The following is a 6,000-nucleotide window of genomic DNA, read 5'->3' as shown; positions in this document are numbered from 1 at the left end:
ACTAGTCAAAGATCAATTAAGCCTAAGCGGAAGACTTAAAAAGTTGATGCAATCCTTGTGGTGCTTGAAAGCAAGAGGAAATCTCCAAGCAAAACAATCTTTTTGGCATGAAATTAAGTATTTTTCTTTCTGGCACACAGTTCAATATATCACTGTTTATTTCCCCTCTTTCTTCTCTGGGCAATGTTTAGTACAAAGTTTCACTGTCAGAAGCATCACAAGAGAATTTTCTACTAAGAATACAAGCACTGTAGACAGCTGCTTAATGTTCTTCATCTCAAAGACAGCTATACCAAAATCTCACCAGTACCCTTTTGTGTCCTTGCCTTACCCTCTACTGAGGTAGTCTAAATTGAGATTGCACAAATCATCTGGTCCTGTCCCAGTGGTGTACTTTTGTCACTCATTCCCAGTTAGGCTCACGTCAACCTCTGCTACAGTTAGCTCTTGGGATCCCCTTGTCACTTCAGAAATCCAGATAGGTTTAGCCCCTTTATAGTTTCATGGCATTAGAGTACACTATGCAATGTCCACTGGGGTCTTACCTTCCTGTGTGTCCAATGTACCAGGCTATCGAATCCACACAGATTAATGAACTTGATTGTTCCTTCCTTCACCTGGCTGGAGGCAGGGACCTTCTGATCCTGGTTATAGTATTTGTTATTCCCCTCTTGTAAATGTAAATTAGAAGTTTCTTTATTAAAATTAGAAGTAATATCAGCCCATGTAGCCTGTCTGGGGAACTGCTCAAAGCCTACTAGATCAGCAGTTTTCCTGGAAGAATTCCCCCATGCCATTGCTTTTCCTTGTAATTCACATGCCCATACCTCTGGGACTGAGGTGCACTTTCCATCTCACTTATGTCTTCTAAATGATCATGCAGGTAAAATCACAAGATGATACATGGTGTGTACCCACTACATCCTCTCTCGAGCAGAGGAACACTTCTTAATTGTTAAGATACTGATTCACAGAAGTTGGGAAGCACACATTCTCTCTCTCTTCAGCCTACCAAACCAGGTGAGAGACAGGCCTGCAGGGAGGAAGAGACTTCCTTCATATTGCCTCTGTTGTCCAGATAATTCACCAATTGTTTCTCTCCATCTTTAAAGGTCATTACTGATACCGAGTTGGCATACAATAATGATGTGCTCCATATAAACTTCTTTCACATAGGTAGTGTGGTCTGGATTTCATCTGGATCTTTGGATAACTGCTTGTTGTCCAGGTTAGCATAAATCAGCCCCAGAACAGCTAATTTCCTTCAGTGCTGGATTCATTTCTCAGTAGTGGTCCACTTGCCTGAGTAACACACATCATCTTCCTTGAAGGAACTTGTTTCCTTCAAAGCTGACAGAAGTCACCTCCAGAGGATGTGAGCAATTCCATCTTCCTGACTTCCCTACCGTCTAATTCCAGTCTGCTGGATCCATTATCCCAGCATAAAATGATGTCAATTGTTGATTGGATTTTGTCTGCTGAATCACTATCAGTGAAAATAAGTTTCTGTGATGTTGGCACAGAAATTAAAGGGCACCCTTGTAGAAAGCCCGGAGGTAGCAAAACAGTATATTGTAGCTAATAGTGAAGAGTTATATCTATATTAGTCAGAATATGCTGATGCTTTCTGTATTTCTTAATCCACAGTTGTGTATTCCTCAGCAGAGCTGTGAATGACTATAATAAGTTTCAAAAGACTTCACTGGACACACATTCTTGCTGTGAGGGACAAAACAAAGTCTGCACTAAGCTAATAACCTAAGGAAGAATAAAGCCTCAGTTTTAGTCTTGCATCACAACCAGCAGGGAGAAGTCTTCAAGGGTGGGTGATTCAAAAGCAGAAAAAAAACACTTCTTCTCTGCCCTCAGTCACAAATGCTTGCTACATAGTTTAGTCCACATCACAGACTACAATAAAGCTCAAGAAGTCACACTTTTCCACCAGCTATTTTGGATGAAGACTAATGTCATACAGATCTGAAATTGAGTATTGATAACACTTACTTGTATTACTTTCAAGGGCTACCATCTTTCATCCTTTTTATAAAATCAGTTTAAAGTACTGGGACTTCAAAAGGAAAGATACAAATGTCCCAAAACTTCAGCAAATGCATGCATTTCTGCAGAATATGGAAATGCATTAACAAGCTGAAAATGTTGGCAGGCTTATTTATATCCCTTGAAAACATCAAGCAAATCATGTAATGTGAATTACACTAAGTGTAGTTGTTGGGAATTTCTCTGGTTTTTAGAAAACCTCACCTGTTTTCATTAAAATCTTTTACAGAAATGTTAGTAATTTTTATTACTAACAGAATTAGAATAAAATTTTGTTATTAAAAATTACTACTGATTAATATGTACGTCTTTCTGAAAGTAATGCCTCCTGTCTGTTTCCATGGAAAATGCAACAGGTATAAAAAGAACAATTATACTATTTGATAGAGCACATTCTCAGCTATAAAACATTCCTCTTCAACGTAGTCCCCACCATTAGCTGTGCATTTTTGCCAGCAATCAAAAAGATCCTTCAAGTAGCAATCTGCACCATTAGAACAGAATCTCATTGTTTCACTGCTGCTGTAATGACTTCATTGCTGGGAAGATGTTGCCAATATAGTCCAGCTTTCATTGTGCTCACATCCACTATTTGGTGTCCATGTATGTTCACTAAGCATCAATAAATGTAAATGCTTTTTTTATTCTTCTGAGGAGAAATTCAGTGACACACTTCCTTTTTGTACATATATCGACAGATACCATTCTGTCAGACTGCCCCTCTGCTGCCTCCAGTCACACAGCAATAAAATGAAACTGTATATTGGTGGGAAGGCTCAAGCTCTACTGCTGTAGTGCCAGCATTTATCCCTGATGCCATGGGCGCACGCTGTAAAACAGAAGACACTACTTTCAGAGCAGCCCTCATGTTACAACAGTGCTGCCTAGAAGCACAGCAAGAGATAACTGTGCTTTTGATTACTTACCTACAATTTAGCAAGTAATCTAATCAATTATTATTGTTTTCTTCCAGAATATGCACACAACAAGATTACTTTTAAATGAAAGCTGTGTTACAAAATGATCTATTCCACCTGGGCCAACTGTTATGCTACAGTTTTCTACTTTCTTGTTCTTTCTAGGGAAGACAGAAAGAAAAGGAGCTGTAACAGTTCTTTGGAATGGTAAAACAGGAGATTAAAAAATCACATGCATGTATATTTAAGTTTTGCTGCATTTAATAGTAGGTCCTATGCCTGGGGAAATATGACAACTCACTGATGTTCTAGTGTCTAGAGGTTTGTAACGTTATTTTTGTTGCATATTTGGATGACAAACAGAATTGTGTTATGATATTGATTGCCTGACAATTGTAGTTTTGAAAGTCTTCGATAGGAATCAGATGTTTGATAAAAGTTTTGATGCAGATTTCAGCAAAAAGAAACAAAAAGCAAATATCTGTTTGATGACTCAGTAGTAACAACTTAAGCATGACAACTGAGGATAATAAGTGACAGCAGTGTTGAAGCTGCATCTGAAAGTACAAAACTGTACTATGAAGTGCATAATTTGTTCTGATAACTTTCTTATATCATTTCAAGTGCTGTCTAGTAAAAAGAATATAATAGTTCTGCACAGACATTTTTGCTGATGTACAATCCTGAGTTTAAGCCCCTTCAGCTTCCTTCCAACCACGAACAACTTTATTGTAAAGTAAATTAGTCTAACTGATGAACTCTTACATATTAAACTATTCCATGAATAGAGTGTCAGTTGTTTCCTTCCTTATTGCTTGGAGTCAGATTGAGGCTGAAAACTGTACTGCTCATAGCGTTTATTCATCATTCTATTTTTTTATGTTCTAATAAAATATTTTTCTCCAACAGGTGTAGACACTGTCAGCATTTCTCTCACTCCATTCCTCCAGGAGTTTGATTTAGGAGAAAAAGATTGCTTCCAATTGCTTCTGATATCTGATGACCTTTACTTTCAGCAAAGGGGTTCTAATTTCTGCACAGAGCTTGAAGCAACATAAACTACAAATAAAATAAAATAAAATAAAAATTAAAAAATAGAACAGTAAGTATGAATAAATATAAAATTTTAGACTTGTACACATATTGTCAGAGTTATAAACCCTTCTCAACTTCTTTTTCAAAAGCAATTTGCTGAAGGAAAAACCTAGTGTGATAAGGGACATGATTTAGTGAAGGGTTGTTAGAGTTAGGGTAGTATGGATAAGCTGTGGTTGGACTTGTTGCTCTACAAGACCTTTTGCAACCCACGCTATTCTACATCAGAGGTTGTGGTCTTGTACTCAATAAATAAATAAATAAATAAAATCTTTAATAATTTAAATATCAGAAAATATCTGCAGAATTTAGTTGTCATATTAACTTCAATAAGCAAACAATAGCTGTAGTGAAGATAAAGGGGGTTTTCATGTTAATTCTTTAGAAACGAATACAATTAAATGGGAGCTAATATAAAAATATCTGAATGAGACAGATAAATTTGGCCTGAATTTGAAACTCAGATATTCATGTTTATTAATTTTGGCAGCTCAAATGCAAAAATTTTCAGACTAAATATGTATTTTTACACAAATAAGGAAAACATTAATTGTGTAATATCACTTGCAAAGTAGTGATGATATTAGATGTAAAGTTGATATAGATGTTAAGCTGAAAAAAGTCTTCTTTGATCACACAAGTAATAATCCTTTATATGCTCAATGTGCTTAATTATATGGGTATGGTCTTTGCTAGCTTGTGAACAGAAATAGAAAATGAAAACATTAAGTGAAAAAAAACACCAGCAACTGAGTTATAGGATATGCTAGACAGGGCAATAGAGGGAGAACAGTGGAACAGTGATTCATTTTATTATTGCCACCATTTAAAAGGATAGTCTTTTAAGGTAAGTTCACTTCTCATGGAGTTTGAGGTCTGGAAGGATTTAAACAATCACACGTATTATTCTTATGTCAAGAAGGAAGATCTTTTTCTTGGTAATCAACATGAAGGGCTGTGGTTACTCCAAGGAAATGCAAAAGTCAGTTCCATTCCCTAGAAGTCTTATCACCAGCGTGGCAATTTCAGGCTTCTGACACACTGGCAACAGCATGCAACATTGCCTGCTAACTTCAGGGGATTTAATGGCATGCAATCTTAAGGAAAGAAGAGATATTGAGAGAGATCTGACCAGGTATTTGTTTAAACATAAGCAATGATATAGCTCATTATAAAATTATTTGTTTTCCCAGGTGCTCCTACTGTGGGATTAAACAAGCCAAATGCAGTCACCTGAAATACAAAGTTTTCAGATAAGGGATTCTTTGAATTCAAAATGCTTAAGATGAACTATCAGCATTGATAGATTGAGGGTTCAGGTTTTGGGGCATCTCAGTGAGGAGGAGGGGTGTTGCTCTTTTTTTTTCCCCCTTGCAGATTTATCCTTTTCTCACTAATATATGTTCACAAAGATTTTATTGTCCACAAAAGTGAAGGGCAGAGACTACAGAGACATAGAAAAGGGAAGTGAGGTACATAGTAAATGGTGTGCATAATTCCCTATGCATTTATGTTAGTGTCAGGGAATCTCAGGTGAAAAGCATTCAACACTCCATCAGTTCTAAATGAAGTCCTTTCCTGCAGGGAAGAAATGGAAATGTAAAAAAGCCTTCAACTTTCAGTCCAGCTCAACGGTGCCATTTTGTCAATAGGTTTTATTTAAATTATGGAAATAGGCAAGTATGTTATTTGGAGCAGCATGAAATTACAAAGAAAGAGAGTAAGGATATAAGTTGTTTCCCAGGTAATGGTCTGTGCACTGAATTCCATGAAAATTTCTAGAACTCAGAAGCAGTTCTCCTTGTGAGAATGCATATATACACATATTTGTATTTCACAGAGGGAAAGGTTGGTGCTCATTACTTGGAAAAATTTGTCTGAAGGTAACTGGAGGCTTATTCAATGCTCCTTTAAACTAAGATCAAGAAGG

This window comes from Excalfactoria chinensis, chromosome Z, assembly GCF_039878825.1.
Source record: "Excalfactoria chinensis isolate bCotChi1 chromosome Z, bCotChi1.hap2, whole genome shotgun sequence".
In the NCBI taxonomy this organism is placed as follows: domain Eukaryota; kingdom Metazoa; phylum Chordata; class Aves; order Galliformes; family Phasianidae; genus Excalfactoria; species Excalfactoria chinensis.
The sequence above is the reverse complement of the archived record's forward strand: the minus strand, read 5'-3'. Positions refer to the sequence as shown.